Genomic DNA, 22450 nt, shown 5'->3' on the forward strand with positions numbered 1-22450 from the left:
TCATTCGAAGATAGACCTGCATCACGATTTTATTGTTGAATTTAGAGTTGTTGTTTTGGTGCAATTTTTTGCTGAAAACCAGGAGGGTTGAATAGCTTATTTCTAAACTGCTGGAACGGCTGTTGTATCACATTCTGATTGTTGCTCCAGCTGAAGTTAGGATGATTCCAGTTGTCAGGATGATAAGTGTCTGGAACTGGTTGCTGCAATCTCTGAATGTTGCTCACAAACTGAGCTGAGTCACTAGATATAGCGCATTGCTCTGTCGCATGCGGACCTGCACACAGCTCTCAAACACTAATTATCTGCTTAACATCATAGTTAGCCAGAGAATCGATCTTCATAGACAACGCCTTTAGTTGAGCAGTGATAGTCGTAGCTGTATCCACTTCAAGAACTCCTGCTACCTTGCCCTGTGGAAATCTCTGGGTTGGATACTGATATTCATTAGCAGCCATCAGTTCAATTAGATCATAAGCTTCCTCATAGCTCTTTGCCCATAATGCTCCACCTGCTGCTGCATCGAGCATGGGTCTGGATTGTGCTCCCAACCCATTGTAAAAACAATTGATGATCATCCAATCAGGCATTTCATGATGAGGATACTTCCTAAGCATCTCCTTGTAGTGCTCCTAAGCTTCATATAAAGATTCTCCTGATTGTTGCGCAAATTGAGTAAGAGCATTCCTGATTACAGCTGTCTTCGCCATAGGGAAGAATTTAGTAAGAAACTTCTGAGCAAGATCTTCCCAAGTAGTATCGAACCATCTGGTAGAGAGTGTAACCAGCTCTTAGCCTTGTCCCTCAGAGAGAATGGGAACAGTCTCAGCTTCACAACATCTTCAGAAACACCATTGAACCTGAAGGTGTTGTGGATCTCTATGAAATCCCTAATGTGTGTATTGGGATCTTCCGTTGAAGAACCCCCAAACTGGACTGAAGTTTGTACCCATTGAATTATGCCAGGCTTGATCTCAAAGGTATTAGCTGTGATAGCTGGCCAGATAATGCTAGATTGAATGTCATTGATCTTGGGTTGAGAAAAGTCCATCAAGGCTTTTGTTCGTGCTGCCGGATCTCCCATTGTAATGAGTACCTGAAACACGAACAAATAAACCGTGAAAATAAAAGAATCCGAGTCAGTGAACTTTAACGACCACTGATGAAAAGCACATAAACTAAAAATTAACATCGAGTCCCCGACAGCGGCGCCAAAAACTTGTTAGGGCGAAAATACGCGCTAAAATACACGCAAGTATACGCGTTCGCAAGTAGTATAAGATATAAATCAGATTCATTCCCACAAATACTGGTTTAGGTTAAGTTCAATTTATGCACCTATACAACAATGTATGGTTATTGCTCAATACTAAGACAAATAACAAATTGGGTTTTTATTAAACTAAGAGATTATACTAAATAACATTAACTAAGAGAATTGAGGTTGAATTACCATATATGACAAATATGGGATTCTAACTTCATTAAATACTTCATTCAATAGCCTTTTCGTTCTTAACCTGTTGGATATATTTGATAATGTCATGGCTAATATGATTTATGTTTAGTTTTCAGATCTTACTTAAACATGATAAATCAGTACTTACTGGAAGTCAGGACTTAAGGATATCAGTACTTATATTATCAGGAGATAATCATCAGAAGATGGATATCAGAACTTAAGTGCTGAAGTACATTCAGATAAGGACAATAGCTGATTAAAGGAAAGAAGATCGAGATAAGCATAAGAAGAGATATGCATGAAGAAGGAATTCTATGAAGAATAGAATACTTGGAAGAAAAGATATCTGATTGATATATTTTAGGAAGCAGAATTATATTCCATATCAATTAGTGATTATCTTGTAATTGTGTAGTATATAAACACAGACATAGGGTTTACACTACAAGTGTTATCATATTCGAGAAGATTATTCGTAGTAACCCTAGCAGCTCTAGTGATATTTGTTCATCACTGAGAGGTAACAGTTCCATACTGTAACAGAGTTTATTGTTTTAATAAAGTTTATTTTCTGTTACTTGAGATATTAAAGTTTGATTTGATTGTACTTTACACTGTATTCACCCCCTCTACAGTGTGTGTGACCTAACAAGTGGTATCAGAGCCTATCTGTTAACGCACATACAGTTAAAGATCCAAACACAATCATGTTTGACACAGAAACTCCAACTAAGCCTACCAAAACTGAAGAACCACCAAAGACACAAATTCAAAGTCGGTATTAGACCATCAGAGTTCCCATACTGAGACCATCTGAATATCCCATATGGAAGGTGGGGATGACCATGTTCCTGGAAGCAACAGATCCAGAATATCTTGATAGAATCAAGGAAGGGCCTCACAAACCAACCAAGCTCACTGTTGCAGTTGCAGGTGAAGCAGCAAAGACCGTACCAAAGGAGAAGAGTGATTATACTGCTGAAGATATAGCATCAATTGCTAAGGATGCTAAGGTACGACACTTACTGCATAGTGCCATTGATAATGTAATGTCAAACAGGGTAATTAACTGCAAGACTGCTAAGGAGATATGGGATGCTCTGGAAATAAGGTGTCAGGGAACCGATACAATTAAGAAGAACAGGAAGACAATACTCACTCAAGAGTATGAACACTTTGACTCAAAGGCTAATGAGTCATTGACTGATTTATATGATAGATTTGTCAAAATCTTGAATGATTTGTCATTGGTTGATAAGGAGTATGATCTTGAAGATTCAAACCTTAAATTCCTGTTAGCTCTTCCTGAATGTTGGGATTTGAAGGCAACAACAATAAGAGACAACTACAATCTTGATGAAACAACTCTTGATGAAATTTATGGAATGCTCAAGACTCATGAACTTGAGATGGAACAAAGAAGCAAGAGGAAAGGAGGAAAGTCAAGGACTGTTGCTCTTAAGGCTGAAGAAGAATCCCCCAAGGCAGCTACCTCAAGGAAAGACAAGGGTAAAGCTCTTTTCACAAAGTCTGATACTGAGTCATCAAGTTCTCAAAGTGATGATGACTCAGATTCTGAAAGCTTGCCTGAGACTTATGCTAATGAGGAGATGATGAAGCTGTGTGCTCTTATGGTGAAAGGGATCACAAAGATCGCATACAGGAAGTTCAGGAAGGGAAAGAAGTTTTCCAGGAAAGGCACAAGTTCTGATAAGAAGAATTTCAGAAGATCTGAGGGCAGAGGAGGAAAGTCTGATAGAGGAGATTATACCAATGTCAAATGCTATAACTGTGGTGAGAAAGGCCACATATCTCCTGATTGCAAGAAAGTGAAGGGTGACAAAGGCAAGGCTCTGGTCACAAAGAAGAAAAGCTGGACAGACACCTCAGACTCTGAAAGTGAGGAGAACTATGCTTTGATGGCAAATGCTGATAAAGAAAGTGCTGAGAGCAGTTCTGAAGCTGCTGAAATAAAGGTACCTCAGACTACTTATGCTTTTCATACTGATGATATTAATGAGTTGAGAAGATATCTTAAAACCATGTTTGTTAGTTATAGAGATCAAACTTTAACATGTGAAAGATTAACTTCTGAAAATCTTGCTTTTAAGAAAAGAAATGATTTCTTAGAAAAAGAGTTAGTTATGTTTCATCAAACTCAGAAGGATAGAGATGATGCTTTTTATGTTAGGGATGAAGTGCTAAAAATGAATGAATATCTAAATACTGAGTTAGAAAAGGAAAGAGAGATTATCAGGATTTGGACTAACTCTGGCAGAACAACTCAAAATTTGCTAAGTAGTGAAAATTGGAAAGAGGGCTTAGGTTATGGAGAGGATAAGAATGATAAAGGAACTGTAGAAATTAAGCCAGTTGTTGTCAAGCAAAAATCAAAGTTAAAACCTGTTAAGTTTGTAACTGTAAAGTCTGATAATGAGAAATCAGAAGTTAAAGTGGAATTAACTTCTGACAAACTAAAACAGGAAAAGACAGCTGAAGTAAACATAGGCTTAATGAGTAAGAAGCAGCTTAAGCATAAGATGAAAGATGTTAAGAATGCAAATAAGGTAAAATCACCTAGGAAAAATAGGAATGGAAAGGAAGGTGTGAATAAAAGCAATAATTACAAGCCTGTTCCTAAAGCTCCTAGGAAAACGTGTCATAACTGTGGAAGTTCTAACCATCTGGCTTCTTGTTGTAGGAAGAATAAGAACATAAACTCCTTACCTTCAAAGTCAGGAGTTAAGAGTCAGTCTGTTAGATACAAACCACAAAATCCTTGTTTTCATTATGGTAGTTTATGGCATTCCATTTATACTTGTAAGGAATATCATAGTTTGTACTATGATTATTATCAAATAAAACCTTCTTTGAAGAAAGTTTCCATTGTTCCTTCTAGTGTAAATTCTGATTCAAAGTCTGATAGTGTAAGTTCTGATAAGAAAATTGTTAATATAAACTCGGATGTTAAACCCGCTGCAAATGTTAACAAACTTGATTGCAGGGCAATGTTCAGGACATATGACTGGAAATAAGGCCCTGCTATCAGACTTCTTGAACTCAGTGCCATTATCACTCCTTATGGTTTTGACAGAATCTTTGAACCAATTTATCCAGATGTTTGACATGATCAATCAAGATAAATGCAGTTTCACTTTTTGTGTGCAAGAAATACACCCATGTGTATCTGGTGAACTCATCCACTATGACCAACGCATATTTCTTCTTTGGAATAGACATGACATTCACTGGACCAAATAGATCAACATGTAGTAGATGATAAGGCTCAAGAATTGATGAATCAGTCTTGCTCTTGAATGAAGATTTTCTTTGTTTGGCCTTCTGACAAGAATCACAAAGGCCATCAGGAGCAAATACTGACTTTGGCAGTCCTCTCACAAGATCTTTCTTGACTAGTTCATTTATATTGTTGAAATTTAAATGAGAGAGTTTCTTGTGCCAATTCCAGCTTTCTTCAATTGATGCTCTACTCATCAGACATATTGTAGAACCATCAGTACTTGTTGAAAGCTTAGCTTCATAAATGTTACCACGCCTGTATCCTTTCAGAACAACTTTGCCTTTAGCTTTACTCACAACTTCACAGTGTTCTTCAAAGAAATCAATATGATAACCTCTATCACAGATTTGACTTATACTCAGCAGATTGTGTTTAAGTCCTGAGACCAGAGCTACTTCTTTAATGATGACATTCCCAAGATTGATATTGCCATATCCCAATGTTTTTCCAATGTTGCCATCTCCATAAGAAACACTTGGGCCAGCTTTCTCGTAGTTCACAATGTCTGTGAACCACGGTTCTTCTTCTTGCACTCCAAACAGCTGCTCGTCGGGAAAAGATTCATTTATCAATGTCTTATCCAATGAAGTAGCATTAGGATTCTCTAAACGTGAGAGATGTTCAACGACTTGATTTTCAGTCCCCTTTTCATCCTTGATCTCTAGTTCAAATTCTTGAAGTAAAAGAATCCATCCAATCAATCTAGGATTCGAGTCCTTCTTTGAGACTAGATATTGAATTGCAGCGTGATCAGTAAAAACTGTCACCTTAGTCCCAAGTAGATAAGATTGAAATTTCTCAAAACCATAGAAAATAGCCAAAAGTTCTTTCTCCGTAGTAGTATAATTCAGTTGAGCACCATTTAGGGTCTTACTAGCGTAGCCACATGAAATAAGTTGTTCTTCATCTGCCCAAGAACTGCTCCAACTACATAGTCACTTGCATCGCACAGCATCTCAAAAGGTTCATTCCAATCAGGTGCAGTTATGATCGGTGCCGTGATTAAACTCTTCTTCAATGTCTCAAAAGCTGCAAGGCACTCGTCATCAAACTTGAAAGGAACATCTTTCTCTAGCAAACTGCACAATGGCTTTGAAATTTTCGAGAAGTCATTGATGAAACGCCTGTAGAAACCCGCATGACCAAGAAAACTGTGAATTCCCTTAACAAAAATGGGTGGAAGAAGTTTCTCAATGACCCCCACCTTGGCTTTGTCCACCTCGGCCTTGTCCACCTCTAGACCTTTACTAGAAACCTTATGCCCGAGAATAATGCCCTGACATACCATAAAGTGACATTTCTCCCAGTTAAGAACCAGATTGGTCTCAACGCACCTCTTGAGAACGTATCCAAGATTTTACAAGCTTTCATCAAAAGAATCGCCAAAGACTGAGAAGTCATCCACGAACACCTCCATATTCTGGCCAATCATATCAGAAAAAATGGCCATCATACATCTCTGAAATGTGGCTGGCGCACCACACAGACCAAAAAAAACTCGTCTGAAGGCGAAAGTACCAAATGGACAAGTGAAGGTAGTTTTTTCCTGATCTTCTGGAGGGATACAAATTTGATTATAACCCGAATAACCATCCAGAAGAAAATAGTACTTATGACCAGCCAACCTGTCGAGCATATGATCAATGAAGGGAAGAGGGAAGTGATCCTTCCTAGTGGCTTTGTTCAACTTCCTGTAGTCCATACAAACTCTCCACCCCGTGACTGTTCTAGTAGGAATAAGCTCATTCTTCTCATTTGCTACCACAGTAATTCCACCTTTCTTTGGCACACATTGAACCGAGCTTACCCATGAACTGTTGAAAATAGGGTAGATGATCCATGCATATAACCACTTAAGAATTTCCTTCTTCACTACCTTCTTCATGATTGGATTATGTCTTCTTTGCTGCTCGACCATAGGCTTGCTACCTTCCTCTAGCAGAATTTTATGCATACAGTAAGAAGGGTTGGTTCCCTTGATATCTGCTATAGTCCATCCAATTTCCGATTTGAACTCTCTCAGAATCCTTAAAAGCTTTTCCTCATCACTACCTGAAAGGTCAGATGCAATAATAACAGGAAGAGTAGATGCATCACCTAAAAATGCATACCTCAAATGCTCAGGTAAAGGGTTAAGCTCAAGAGTGGGAGCTTCCTCAATAAATGGCTTGAGGCGTTTAGGAGCTTTGTTCAATTCCTCCATTCCCAGAGATTCAAAAGGCATATCAATATTCTTCTTCTAGGGAGAAGAATTCAAATATTGCAATTGTTCTTCACCTTCATCATCTTCACTATCTGAATTCCCTAACAAGGCTTTTTCTAGGGTATCGGACCTTATCAATTGATCAAGTTCCGATGTGACCACCGAATCGACCAACTCCACTTTTAAGCACTCCTCATTATCAGTAAGAAATTTCATAGCATTGAACACATTAAAAGTCACATCCTGATCCATAACTCGCATTGTGAGCTCACCCTTCTACACATCTATCAAGGTTCAGCCAGTCTCCAAGAAAGGTCTCCCCGAGATTATGGGAATCTTCTTATCCTCCTCGAAATCAAGAATGACGAAATCAGCAGGGAGGATGAGTTTATCAACCTTGACCAATACATCCTCCACAATACCTCGCGGATATATAATAGAACGGTAGGCCAACTACAAGGACATATAAGTCGATTTTGGATCAGGCAAGTCCAACTGCATGAAGATTGACAAAGGCATCAGATTGATTCTAGCTCCCAAGTCACATAAGCATCTGTCAAAAGATATTTTTCCAATAGTAGACGGAATAGTGAAGCTTCATGGATCCTTAAGCTTCAGAGGCATCTTCTATTGTAGCACAGCACTGCATTCCTCCGTGAGAGCGACTGTCTCTAAATCATCTAGCTTCACCTTCCGAGAGAGAATACCTTTCATAAACTTTGCATAACTAGGCATCTGCTCAAGAGCCTCAGCAAAAGGTATGTTGATATGAAGTTTCTTGAACATCTCCAGAAACTTCTGAAATTGCTTGTCCGACTTTTTCTTCTACAGCCGCTTGGGAAAAGGCGGTGGAGGATAGATCTGCTGCTTCCCTGTATTACCCTTAGGAGGAGTGTGCTTAACAGTAGTCTTCCTTGGTTCCACTTCTACTTCCTGCTGCTCTACTTCTTTCTCAGCCTCAGCTTCTTCAGTCAACACTTTAGTTTGTTCAGGATTCGCAACTTTCCAGACCTTAAAGTGATTGCCTTTACCTGCTCCTTAGCTTCCCTCTTTCCTGACACTTCAGTGTCACTAGGTAGTGTACCAGGCTGATGATTTAGCAAGGCATTGTCAATTTTCCCAATTTGATTTTCCAAGGTCTTGATAGAAACGGCTTGACTCTTGCACATAAGCTTCAACTCCTCTAATTCAGATTTTTCATTGGCTTGTTGCAGCTGGAGATGTTGTCTTGGTGCATATTGCGGTTGCTGAAAACCAGGGGGGTTGTACTGCTTAGCTGGATATTGCTGATAAGGCTGTTGAACCATATTCTGAGGGTTGCTGCAACTGAAATTAGGATGATTGCGGTTGTTGGGATGATAGGTGGCTAGCACTGGTTGCTGCGATCGCTGGAAGTTGCTCACAAACTGTGCTGATTCACTAAAAATTGTGTACTGATTAGTCTCGTGGGCACCGGCACAAAGTTCACAGACACTAGTGATTTAATTAACTCCATAATTAGCCAAAGTGTCCACCTTCATCATCAAACCCTTAAGTTATGCAGCGATAGCAGTTGCTGCGTCCAACCAGAATTCCTGCGACTTTTCCCTGAGTCAGCCTCTGGGAAGAATTCTGGTACTCATTAGCAGCCTTCAGTTCAATAAGTTCATAAGCTTTATCGTAGCTTTTAGCCCACAAGGCTCCTCCTGATACTGCATCAGGGTCTAGAAGTAGCACCCAATCCATTGTAGAAACAGTTGATAATCATCCAATCAGGCATGCCATGGTGTGGGCACTTCCTTAGCATCTCCTTATATCGATCCCAAACCTCACACAGAGATTCTCCAGTTTGCTGAGCAAACTGAGTAAGAGCATTCCTGATTGCAACAATTTTCTCCATAGGGAAGAATTTAGTGAGAAACTTTAGCGCAAGATCCTCCCAAGTGGTGATAGACCCTGCTAGTAGAGAGTGTAACAAGCACTTAGCTTTGTCCCTTAGAGAAAATGGGAAGAGGCATAGCTTGATATCATCTTCAGTCACATTATTAAACTTGAAGGTGTCGCAGATCTCGATGAAATCCCTGATGTGCATGTTGGGGTCTTCAGTAGGAGAACCCCCAAACTGAACTGAGTTCTGTATCATCTGAATCGTGCTTGACTTGATCTCAAAAGTGTTAGCCCTGATGGCTGGTCTGATGATACTTGACTGAATGTCATTAATCTTAGGCTGAGAATAGTCCATCAAAGCCTTCGAATTTTCCGCTTGATCACCCAACTATACTAAAGCTGGTTCTTCAACTTTCTCTTCTTCTTTTACCTTCTTTTCTTTCTCAAAAACTTCCTTACGAACTACCACAAGTTCTTCCTCTGCTTTATCCAGTGTTCTCTTTCGAGTACGCGAACGCGTATGCATACACCCTCGCTAGAGTACCTGAAATAAAATAAGGAACAAATAAGTAACAATGTCCGAGTCAATGAACTTTAACGACCACTGATGGAAAGCACATAAACTATAAATTAACACTGCAGCCCCGACAGCGGCCCCAAAAACTTGTTAATCGCTAAACACGCGCTAATAGTACACGCAAGTATACGTGTTCGCAAGTAGTATATCATCTTTTATAGTTCGTTCCCACAGAGACTGTATTGGTTAACTAATTAATTCACGCACTTAAGCAACAATGTATGCTTATTATTCAATGTTAAGACAATAACAAATTGAGGTTGTTTATAACTAATAATTAAGCTAACTATTATAACTACGAAATTAAGATTGATTGAATTAATATATATGACAAACATGGGATTCTAACTTCATTAAATACTTCATTCAATAGCCTTATTATTCTCAACCTTAGCATGCAATGGTGATGACACTAATCAGATAACACGAAATTGATAAACGCCAATTTTCGTTGCACGAGTACCATACTACCAGACATCCACAAAAGAGATAGAAGGTGAATAGACACCAATTATATTAAGACCCTACATGTTTATAGAATTTGACAACATAACAATAACACATGAATCTATGCTAGCATGGCAAGTTCTAAATCCATAAATTCACTGTCGCTTTATTAAGAATTAACACACTATCTTATAAGTTTGCGACGCTCATAAGATGAATACGCACAACCAATACTAGGCTATCAATCAATCACCACATACTAAGGCATCAAAATAATTTACCTAAATAAATCCATAAATAAATCCGCTAGAACCCCATGATAACGATTAGCCCATGATCGGACTCATCATCAACGTGGGTTTTGATGAAAGCATGGTATAACAAACATAGTCTTTATAATGAATAAATAAAACCTAGTACAAACAAGAGTAAAGGTTCACAAGTAAGAAAACTAGCATCCAAATACAACTTAAACCAAAGATTCACAAGTAAAAATAAGATCTTCTTCACCTTCATTGAATCGTGCTATGAACGATCTTCTTATGGCTCTCCTTGCGCTCTGGTATGTCTCTCTCATAAAAATGTTCTTATTTGAATATATATAGCAGCCCTTTGCAATCTGGAAGTCTCCTCACTTAGAATCGAATTAGAATCAGGATTCCTTAATTTCGCACCACCGTGGGCGCGCGCTATCACAGCGTGGGCGCGCTGTCATTCTGGAATTCTTGTGCGGCCGCGCGCTTTCACAGTGCGGGCGCACCGTCCTTCTGGGAAAAAAATCAGATTTCATCTTTTTCCTTGCTGCTTCGAGCCGGCTTTCCATGAGCTTTTATTCCAACACCATCTTGACACCAAATTAGCACCAAAATAATGCTAATCCACCTGATTCACAGATTAATGCCCGAAATGCAAAAACACTAGAAAACACGTTAAAACACTTAACAACTTGGGTACAAATGAAACAATTCAAAGCTTATTATAGCATTATAAAGTGTCATAAATGCCACTCAACAACTCCATTATAAGAATTGAAGTGTTATAAGTTATTTTGAGTCTAGCTTTTATTTTATTTATAACCTTGTGATTGATTTGATGAGTAGTGAGTCATGATTATTGATCTAGTTGCGATAGTATATCTGTAAGTTGTTGCACACATGCACGTCTCTAGTTTGTAGGTTGATTTGTAAGGTTGATTGATCTTTTTGTGAATAACTACATTTGTTGAGATGTTGCTTGTTGATTGCGTAATTATTCTATTACGGATTGTTGCATTCATTTAGTTGCATTCATGCATTTTTATTTCTAGTTCTTTGAGTGTGTTTATGCTTGAGGACAAGCATCGATTCAAGTTTGGGGGTATGTTGAGTGGCATTTATGACACTTTATAACGCTCTATTAAGCTTTGAATTGGTGCATTTGTACTCAAGTTGTTGGTGTTTTAATGTGTTTTCTAGTATTTTTGCATTTTAGATATTAATCCGGGAATCAGGTGAATTAGCATTATTTTTGTGCTAATATGGTGTTAGGATGGTGTCCATGGAATAAATCTCAGGAAACCAACTCATTACAACAAGAATTGAAGAAAAGCAGAATTTTTTCGAGGAGCACGGCGTTCCCGCGCTGTCATAGAGCGCGTCTGCGCCCAAACTACAGAGATGCAGCGCACCCACGCTGATGAAGCACGCGGCCGCGCCGGTTCGAGATATTAAAATCCTTATTCTACTTGGCTTCTAATTGGAGGACTTCTACTTTGCATGGGCTGCTATATATACCTAAATAAAAGACGTTTTTCAAGGAGAGACGTAACGGTGCTGAAAGAGAAGATGACAAGAAGACCTATAGCACAATTCAATGAAGGCGAAAAAGATCTAGTTTATTCTTGTGAATCTTTGTTCTAAGTTGTAATCTTGGATGCTCATTTCTTATTTTATTGAACCTAATACTCTGGATTTCATACTTTGTTTATTATTTGTCTATAAAGACTACGTTTATTATACCATACTTTAATCGGAACCCACGTTGCTGATGAGTTCGATTATGGGCTAATCGTTATCGTGGGGTTCTAGCGGATTTAATTATGGATTTCTTTAGTTAATTTATTTCGATGCCTTAGTGTGTGGTGATTATATGATAACCTAGTATTGGTTGTGCTTATTCGTCTTATGAGCATCGCAAACTTATAAGATAGTGTGTTAATTCTTAATAAAGCGACAGTGAATTTAAGGGTTTAGAACTTGCCATGCTAGTATAAGTTCTTGTGTTATTATTACGCATGATTCGTAGGTAATTTTAACCATCTTACTTGCCCTATGTAATCACAATAGATAACTTGTGCATTAAGCCGTTATGTTGTCAAATTCTATAGACATATAGGGTCTCAGTATAATTGGTGTCTATTCAGCTTCTATCTCTTTTTTGGATGTCTGGTAGTATGGTATTCGTACAACAAAGGTTGGCGATTATCAGTTTCGTGTTATCTGATTAGTGTCATCACCATTACATGCTAAGGTTAAGAACGAAAATGCTATTAAATGAAGTACTTAATGAAGTTAGAATCCCATGTTTGTGTTGATAGGGAATAAATAAATCCTGATTACGTAGTTAATGTTGTATTAATTACACATGATTTGGGCTGCAAGGCCCAATAAGAAGATGTATGATATTCAGACCAAAAAGGTTAACACATTGATCAGGCCTGATGGACCAGATCAGGCCTGATGGAACAAAGAAGGCCCAAAACCGTGATTATTAATTAATTTCGTTATTAATTAATAAGGGAAAAATCAGCTATTGAGAAGAGTCTCAATAAGGACATAAATCCTTGTAGATTGGCCTCCAAGGAACCTCATGGGATAAGGAATCAACTTTCTACTTCCTAGGACTCCAAAGTCTATTCTAATTCAGAGACTTGACCACCAAGTCTCCTATAACAAGTCTAATTCAAGGACTCCCAACATCTATATAAGGGGCCTCACCCCACAGATCAGAACTACGTTTTTTGACTTGATCCTTGGCAATCAGCAAGGTACGTAGGCATCTTGTTAAGGCAGATTGAGTCACGAAACACAAGAGCAGTCAAATCGAGCCTCGAAGCTCACATTTTTTAGTAATGAATACAACAATTATATATCTTAGTTTTTAATCTATAACATTTGGCGCCGTCTGTGGGAAGGCACAGCAACAACCATGGCGAGAACACGAAGAATAATTAGAGCTCTTGAGGAAGGAACACCATCGGGGACAACCCAAGTGATTTCATCAACTGTGGAGATACCTCCTCATTCAACTTATTCAGCTACCCAAGTAGAAGCCCAGATAGGGGCAACTCAACCTCATCCACAAGGGACGATTCCCTTGGCTATTGAAGGTACGAATCCCCAAGTTCAACAACTATATGCACCTGTGAATTCTCGACCTATCAGGTACGAATATTCAACTGTTGTGACTACTAACCCCTCTTATGAGATGCCCCTTTACCTCGAGGTTGGAGGAAGTGGACATGCTAGATGGAGTGAAGCACGAGGGAGATCGCCCCCGTACATACGAGGTTTGGCTCCTATCCCTCAGGATCAGGAATTTTCTGGTCTTTACACTGAGAGAGACTCCAAATCTTCGGATGATGATGTAGCCCCAAGAAGGAGACGTGCTGGCAAAGAACCAATGGCTGATGGTAGCCAACGTCCTCAAAGCACCCAAGCGACGAAACCCCAAGAAGTGCAGGAAAGGATCAGGGCTCACGAGGCTGAGATTCAAAGGCTGAGGCACGACTTGGAGGTGCACCAGACCACCAGACCCCCAGTACCTCCTAGGGGGAGAAATCATCCTCCTATCATAGACCTGGATGGTCCAGTACAGAGAAGGGCGGTTGTCCCAAGGGCTGATCCAAACAATTTTCTTTCCCTTGGAGATCCTGATGATCCTACTCCGCCCTTCACTGAAGAAATAATGAATGCCCATATCTCAAGGAAGTTCAAGATGCCAACTATCAAAGCTTATGATGGAACGGGAGATCCCGCTAATTATGTTAGGACAATTTCTAATGCACTGCTGTTACAGCCCGTGAATGATGCTATTATGTATCGGGCCTTTCCTCAAACCTTGTCGGGTATGGCTCAAAGGTGGTATAGTCGTTTTCCCCCAAACTCTATTGGGTCATTCAGAGAATTAAGTCAGGCTTTCATTAAACAGTTCATCAGTGGGAGAGTGCATGGGAAAAGTTCAGCATCCCTCATGAGCATTGTGCAGGTAGCGAAGGAATCCTTAAGAGACTACTTGAATCATTTTACGAATGAAGCTTTAAAAGTTCGGACTGAATGTTCCTAGAAGCCAGATCTTGATGGAAATCGAGAAAGATTGAGATATTCGTTGGCCTAAGCCCTTGAAGGTTGATCCTGCCAAGCTAGATAAGAGCAAGTATTGCAGATTTCACAAAGATGTTGGTCATGACACCGATGAGTGTAGACAACTGAAAGATGAAATTGACTTCCTAATTCGAAAAGGAAGATTGAACAAATACACTGGAGAAGGAGGGGATAGGAATAATAATGGAAGAAAGAACTTTGAAGATCATAGGAGGGACCAAGACGATTAGGGGCAGAATCCCCAGCCTAGAGAACCGGTTATAAACACAATTTTTGGATGGCCGCGACCTCGAGGGCCTATGATAAACACAATCTTTGGAGGACCAACTGTTGATGGATTATCCAGGAACTCCAAAAAAGAATATACTAGAGAGGTTATGCATATTGTTGGAGAAGCCCCGAAGAGGTCCAGGACAGAAATGATATTGGCTTTTGATGATTCTGACCTAGAGGGTGTGAAATTTCCTCATGACGACCCGCTGGTCATAACACCGATAATAGGAAATAGCCCGGTCAAGAGAGTCCTTCTGGATAATGGTGCTTCAATGGATAACTTGCTCCATGACGCCTTTCTAAGGATGGGATATAACGACTCCCAATTGACCCCAACCGACATGCCGATATATGGATTTGCAGGAGTAGAGTGCCCCATGGAAGGGATTATCAAGTTGCCAACCACCATAGGTCAGGAACCAAGGCAAGCAACGCAGATGTTGGACTTTGTGGTGGTAAAGGCTAGTTCAACTTATAATGCTATCATGGGGAGAATAGGGATACATGTCTTCAAGGCAGACTCTTCTTCCTACCATTCAGTTATGAAGTTTCTCACCCGGAATGGGATTGGAGAAGAGAGAGGAGATCAAAAAATGGCTAGAAGCTGTTATGTAGCCTCTTTGAGGGCAGATGGAGTTGAGGGGCAGGTTCTTCCTATTAAAGATATGGATATCCGAGAGAATGATGAGAAAAGAGGAAAGCCAGTAGAAGACTTGGTTTCGATTTCTTTAGCCCCCGAGAATCCTGAGAGGATGACTTTCATTGTAGCCACACTCGAGGAGCCCCTTAGAGGGAAGTTGGTGAGATTTTTGCAAGAAAATAGTGATGTGTTTGCATGGTCAGCAACTGATATACCAGACATAGACCCAGAACTGATTACTCACAAGTTGAATGTGGACCCAAATCGGAAGACAGTGAAGCAAAAGAAAAGAAACTTTACCACGGAAAGACAAGAAGCTATAAAACAAGAGGTTGAGAAGCTCTTAGAGGCTGGTTTCATTAAGGAGATACAGTTTCCTGAATGTTTAGCAAACCCTGTAATGATGAAGAAGACCAATGGAAAGTGGAGGATGTATATAGACTTCACTGATCTGAATGATGCATGCCCTAAGGACTGTTTTCCGTTGCCAAGGATTGATACTTTGATAGATGCCACTGCTGGGCATGAGATGTTGAGCTTCATGGATGGATTTAGTGGATACAATCAGATTAAGATGCACAAGGATGACATTCCAAAGGAATCATTCATCACTGACTTTGGTGTTTATTGTTATCTTGTTATGGCATTTGGTCTTAAGAATGCAGGAGCCACCTATCAAAGGTTGGTAAATAAAATTTTTAAGGATCTTATTGGCAAGACTATGGAAGTTTATGTTGATGATATGTTAGTCAAGAGTCTAGTAAAGACTGATCATATAACCCATTTGAGGGAAGCTTTTGAGGTCCTGAGGTACCAAAAGATGATGTTAAATCCTACAAAGTGTTCTTTCGGAGTAGGATCTGGAAAATTTTTGGGATTGATGGTCTCCAAGAGAGGGATCGAGGCCAACCCCAATAAAATAAAGGCAATCCTGGACATGGAACCACCAAAAACTGTCAAGGATGTTCAGAAGCTCACAGGAAAGGTTGCTGCGATGCGACAATTCATCTCCAAGTCAGGAGACAAGTGCTTGTCATTCTTCAAGTCACTAATGAACATTAAGGACTTTGTATGGAGTGAGGAAAACCAGAAGGCATTCGAGGAATTAAAGAAATATATGGCCTAGGCCCCGTTGTTGGCCAAGCCAGCTTTGAATGAAGTTTTATACTTGTACTTAGCCGTTTCAGAGAATGCCTTGAGCATTGTATTGGTTAAGGAGGAACTGAAAATCCAGAAACCCCTATTCTATGTCAGTAAAATTCTGCAAGGTGCTGAGTTGAATTATTCAACTATTGAGAAATTTGCTCCAGCCTTGGTAATGGCTTCAAGAAAGTTACGTCCTTACTTTCAGGCTCATCAAATTGAGGTGCTAACAAATCAGGCCCTGAGAAATATCATTCATAGTCCCAAGGCTAGTGGGAGGTTGATCAAGTGGGCAATAGAGCTGGGAGAATTCGACATCAAGTATAATCCATGAACGACATTAAAAGCCCAGGCATTAGCTGACTTTGTGGTGGAATGTACCATACCCAACCAAGAAGTCGGGGGGCAGGAAGATACCGTACCTCAAGACAAGGAATTTGATAAGGGGGACAAAGAAAAGGATGTTAAGGAGAAAGAATATTGGGTTCTCTATTTTGATGGGGCATCAAAAAAAAATTCAAGTGGAGCAGGATTGGTTCTACAAAGCCCTGATAGGTTCTTGATTGAGTACGCCATAAAGTTAGACTTCCCAACCACAAACAATGAGGCAGAATATGAAGCCCTGATAGCTGGCCTCGGCCTAGCAGGGACACTTAGAGTCAAGAACTTAAAAGTCCGTGGAGACTCGAAGTTGGTCATATCCCAGGTAAAGGGAGAGTTTGAGGTAAGGGATGATACGATGGCTAAGTATGTCCGCCTAGTAAGGGCTGTGATGACCCAATTCGATGAATGCCATGTTGAGCACATTCCAAGGGAGGAAAATGCTAATGCAGATGCATTATAAAAGTTTGCTTCATCTGAGATAGAAGAAAGTTTAGGAAGTGTATACTTCCATGTTATGAAGACACGAAGCATCGATGTTAAGCGTGTAGATCCTATAGGCTTGGGGACGTCATTGATAGATCCCATTAAGGCCCACATTCAAACCGGCTGGTTGCCAAATGATGTTACTGAAGCACGGAAGTTAGCTGTTCGAGCACTAAGGTACTCTTTGATAGATGGGACTCTATATAAAAGATCTTTCGTGGTTCCTTACTTAAGGTGTCTCAGGCCCGATGAGGCACGCTTGGCTCTTGAAGAAGTACATGAAGGAATTTGCGGGAAACACTTGGGGGGCAGGGCCTTAGCTCATAAGATAACCCGTTTAGGCTTCTATTGGCCAGAAATGATGGTTGATGCCAAAGAATATGTGAAGAAGTGTGACCGCTGTCAGAAGCATGCACCGGTCGTTAGACAACCCCCCGAGATGCTGACCTCTATCAATTCGTCCATCCCCTTTGCTATGTGGGGAATGGATATTCTGGAGCCTTTCCCCATGGCCATGACACAAAGGAAGTTCCTGATTGTAGCCATTGATTATTTTACTAAGTGGATTGAAGCCAAACCCTTGGCCAAAATCACAACTAAGCATGTTGCACAATTCCTGTGGGAAAATATTATGTGCCGGTATGGAATTCCCCGCGTCCTAGTCACTGACAATGGGACACAATTCAACAATGAAGAATTCAAGAAGTATTGTGAGGAGAATGAAATCAAATTACGTTTCACCTCTGTGGCTCATCCGCAAGCCAATGGGCAAGCGGAAGTGGCAAATCGGATAATCCTGGATGGACTAAAGAAGAGGATCGAAAAGTCAAGGAATAACTGGGTGGATGAAATACTCCCAATACTATGGGCCTACAGGACTACCTGTAGAGTCACGACTGGAGCAACTCTCTTCATGTTAGCATATGAGGTAGAAGCAGTTGTTCCTGTAGAGATATCACATTCCTCCCCCAGGATTCAAGCCTTCAATACTAAGGAAAATGAGGAAGGGCAAAGGTTAGCCCTGGATCTAATTGACGAAGTGCGAGATGAGGCACATGTGAAGATAGTGGAATATGAGAAAAAGGCTTCGTTCTACTACAACCTAAGGGTTAAAGAAAGGTTTTTCAAACAAGGTGACTTAGTCTTGAGGAAGGTAGAAGCTTCTGGGGTAGGACAGAAAGGGAAGCTTACCCCAAATTGGGAAGGGCCATACAAGGTCAAGAGTGTTCAAGGTAGAGGAACCTACAAGCTGGAGACTATGGATGGTTTTGAAGTCCAGAGAACTTGGCATGCACAAAACCTGAAGGTTTATTATGTGTCAACATGATTCTCACTTATCAAGGTGACAAGTAGGTTGAAAAGCACCTTAAAGCTTTGCTTTCTTAGGATTTACATGTCTTAACTTTATGTTGAAGTTTATTAAGACTTATGTAAGGGATGAATCCCAATGACTTACGAAGTTCAGTAAGTTTTCGAAATATATTTGAAATCTCTATGGCGAGGCAAGTAAACTAAGTGCATGAAATGCAAGCATAAAATCCGATAAATAGAAGTAGATCAAATAAATATTATAAAAGTTTGATAAACAAAGTCTTGAAAATAAGATAAAGTAATAAGCCACGCAGGGCTGGAAAAGCTTTAAGGAGCTGAGGTGCCCTCGTCTTCCATATCGTCATCCCCTCCGCTCTCGCTAGAAGTCTCTGTCGTCTCGGAGGAGGGGGAAGAGCTGTCATCCTCAGTAGGCCAGAAAGAAGACTCGGGAGGAGGAAGAAGCGGGTCCTGAGGGATGCAATCCGAGATAACTACTCGGGTACGAAATCTCTGCAGCAAAGACTCATCATCAGGGCATACATAGTCCGTCGGGTTAATATAACGACAAGCCTCGTTCACGGTCCCAAGGGCCGTGTCCCAACCAGGCCTGAAAAACCCAGGAAAGACTGAGTCATCCCTTACCCTCATGGACTGGGTAAACTCCTCGGAGTCTAGGTAGTTATCAATGGCCTTATCTTTCTCGGCCCGAAGCACCACCAGCTCGGAGTTAGACTCTCCGAGCTCTTCCTCCTTACGCTTGAACTTCTTCTCTAGAGCAGCATACTTCTTCTGCTGCCTCTTGAGGGCATTGTCGGCTTTGTCAGAAGCCCTCTTCCATGAATTGGCTTGCCTCACAGCGCCTTGAAAATAGGCGTTAGACTGAAATGAAACAATAAAGGAAAGTGAATGCTACAAGTAAGAAAGACAAATTCAAGAAAAGGTCATACCGAGGCCAGGGATTGAGCTCCCATAAGCTTTATCCTCTCCAGGTCTGGGGTGGCAACCACATCAGTAAAATCTTTGGGAGTCACGCCATGGTAGGACCAATCCCAAGCATGCTTCGTGGATCCAACCACTGTATCCCCTCGGCAGAATCTCCAGAGAGGCTGAAAGGCGCCTGTAGCAGCAGCAGCAGGAGCAGCAGCAGTAATAGGAGCACCGTAACCCTCAGCTCCCTCAGATGGAACCTCCACCATGGGCTCCTTGTGTTTCTGTAAGAAGATAGGCTCCGTGGCCTTTCCTCGAGTGTCTAGGCCCGCAAGACGAGCCTTCTTCATTCTAGCAGTTTCCTCAACAAGGGGCACGTTATCCTCGTTGATCTCCTTATCAGCTGCAAAACAAGATAAAAAAACAAAATAAATGGTGTCAATAATGCACGAAGTGAAATAAAATTGAGGTGGGAAGAAAAATACCCTGTTGAGAAACAGAGGATAGTCCAACATGGATGAGGGAGAAATCCTCTAAGAGAGTCCAGCTGGTAGTACTGCCGTCATCCCGAGTAAGCTCATTATAAATAATAGTTTCCTTGGGAGCTAAGTGAATGGATTTGAGGCTACCATCACTAACCTTCCCGAAGGAAGATTTGAAGAGTTTGCCCCAGTCGCCATTCTCTCACCATAACCCGACGAAACTATTCCTCCAATTTTGGTTATTATCGGGAATGGAGGCACTGTTAAAGATATGTTTACACTTGGTCCTTTGTTTGACATAGACCCAACCATAATTACCAGAAGAACTGTTGTAACGTTGAAAAACTTTCCTAAAAACAGCTACGGATAGAGAAAACCTTCCCTAAGGCAGCAAACCATAAAACATAAAATGTTCCTCCAAGCGTTTGGAGGGAGCTGACATGGGTTGATTTGTAAATCAGCTAGAAGATGAGGAATGAAGGGATGAAAAGGGAACCTAAGCCCAACATCGAGGGCATCTGTATAAATAAAAAGAGTGTCGGGTTTCCCGTGGCAAGTACGGTCGCCACCAGAAACTGAAATTAATCTCAGGGGAGGAAGAACATTATAACGTGCATTTAATTTATCATAATCTATGTCGTGCCAAGTGTTACAATGATTAAAAGAGTCGAGATGTGCAGTGGAGGGATATTCATCCCCCTAGTGTTAATCATATCAATCAAAGACATGTAGGAAGAGCGGATCTCGATATCCTTACCTCGTTTTGAAGCCGAGGCTATTTTGGCCGCCCTCTCGGAATTCTTATCAGCCATAGATTAAGCTTGGAAGGACTTGGAAAACCTTGGATGGAAAAGGAGGCCGGAAAAGGCTGTAAAGAAGTTGCCGGAAAAGCTTCTAGGGGAAGAGAGTTGAGAGAGGAGAAGGATAGAGTATTGACAAGAGAAATGTGAAATGGTGAGTGTGAATGAAAACACACTCCTCCCACCCTTATATAGGAAGAAAAAAGCCAACTTGGCCCTCAAAAAGCCCATTTGAGCCCAAAAAATGGAGAGTTCTGGAAAGTTCCAGAAAATTTTAGAAGAATTTAAGTAAATTCCAGAAAAAGAAAATATTTTTTTTGAAATTTCTGGAAAAATCCAGAAAGAACCCCAGGAATTCTGGAAAATTCTGGAATTGGGCTTAGGAATTAAGGGCCAACCCAAATAAGCCTATGGATATGAAAGCCCTGCAAGGGTCCATGACTGAAAGTTCAAAATTTTTTGGGCCTAAAACAAAAGGGAAGGCCTGAAGAAAGCAGTAGGCCCAAGTTAAAAGCCCAATTTAGGGTGGACAAAAGAAGCCCAGTTAAAACAATGGGCCCAAATACAAAAACCCAGGAATTATGGCCCAGTTCAGAAAAGGCCCAGGGTCAATAATAAGTACCCATGAAAGAATTCAGGCCCAAATTTGAGTTAAAAGAAATCCAGCCCAGCTTTAAGGGCCCAAATCCAAATATGTGAAATTGCAAAAAATATATACAAGGTAAAAATCCTGGCCGAAATTTGACCAGGAATTGAGGTCGAATGAACCCTGCTCGAAATCTTGTCGACCAGGGCATACAGATGGATAATTCGACCAGGATCCTGGTCGAACCAGGTATAAAAAAAAGGTTTCCTAAAAAAAAGAATTTTATATTCTGAATATTTCCAGAAAATTAAGGAAATTTCTTAAGATATTTTCTGAAAATATTAATATTTTTCTAGAAAATTAGGAATAAATCTAGGAAATTAAGGAAAAATCCCACAATTAAGGGAAATATTCCTGGAAATTAAGGAAAAATCCCAGAATTAAGGGAAAAATTCCTGAAAATTAAGGAAAAATCCCAGAATGAAGGGAAAATTCCTGAAAATTAAGGGAAAATCCCAAAATAAAGGGAAAAATTCCTGGAAATTAAGGAAAAATCCCATAATTAAGGGAAAAAATCCTGGAAATTAAGATAATTTCTAAATAGAAAGGGATGAAAGTAAATCGTTGTAAATGTGTAGGTCTCTCCACACTTTACGCAAAAACGATACCCTGTAAGGGAACGAATGAACTTAACTTCTGCGAAACCTAGTCACTGTTTCCCAAAAGTTGGGGGGCAAATGATAGGGAATACATAAATCTTGATAACATAGTTAATGTTGTATTAATTACACATGATTTGGGCTGCAAGGCCCAATAAGAAGATGTATGATATTCAGACCAAAAAGGTTAACACATTGATCAGGCCTGATGAACCAGATTATTAATTAATTTCGTAATTAATTAATAAGGGAAAAATTAGCTATTGAGAAGAGTCCCAATAAGGACATAAATCCTTGTAGATTGGCCTCCAAGGAACCTCATGGGCTAAGGAATCAACTCCTACTTCCTAGGACTCCAAAGTCCATTCTAATTCAGAGACTTGACCACCAAGTCTCCTATAACAAGTCCAATTCAAGGACTCCCAACATCTATATAAGGGGCCTCACCCCACAGATCAGAATTACGTTTTTTGACTTGATCCTTGGCAATCAGCAAGGTACGTAGGCATCTTGTTAAGGCAGATTGAGTCACGAAACACAAGAGC

The 22450-nt window shown here is 40.3% G+C and overlaps 2 non-coding genes across 2 annotated transcripts; both read left to right on the forward strand.

Annotated features, from left to right (window-relative positions):
* Positions 1 to 588: 588 nt before the first annotated feature.
* LOC141694880 (small nucleolar RNA R71) lies at positions 589 to 695 on the forward strand. Its single transcript, XR_012564159.1, has one exon. It is a non-coding gene; the product is annotated as a small nucleolar RNA R71 (small nucleolar RNA).
* Positions 696 to 8723: 8028 nt separating this feature from the next.
* Positions 8724 to 8830, forward strand: LOC141694591 (small nucleolar RNA R71). The gene has a single exon (XR_012563881.1). It is a non-coding gene; the product is annotated as a small nucleolar RNA R71 (small nucleolar RNA).
* The last annotated feature ends 13620 nt before the right edge of the window (positions 8831 to 22450 follow it).

This window comes from Apium graveolens, chromosome 10 (genome assembly GCF_009905375.1).
Source record: "Apium graveolens cultivar Ventura chromosome 10, ASM990537v1, whole genome shotgun sequence".
In the NCBI taxonomy this organism is placed as follows: Eukaryota; Viridiplantae; Streptophyta; class Magnoliopsida; order Apiales; family Apiaceae; genus Apium; species Apium graveolens.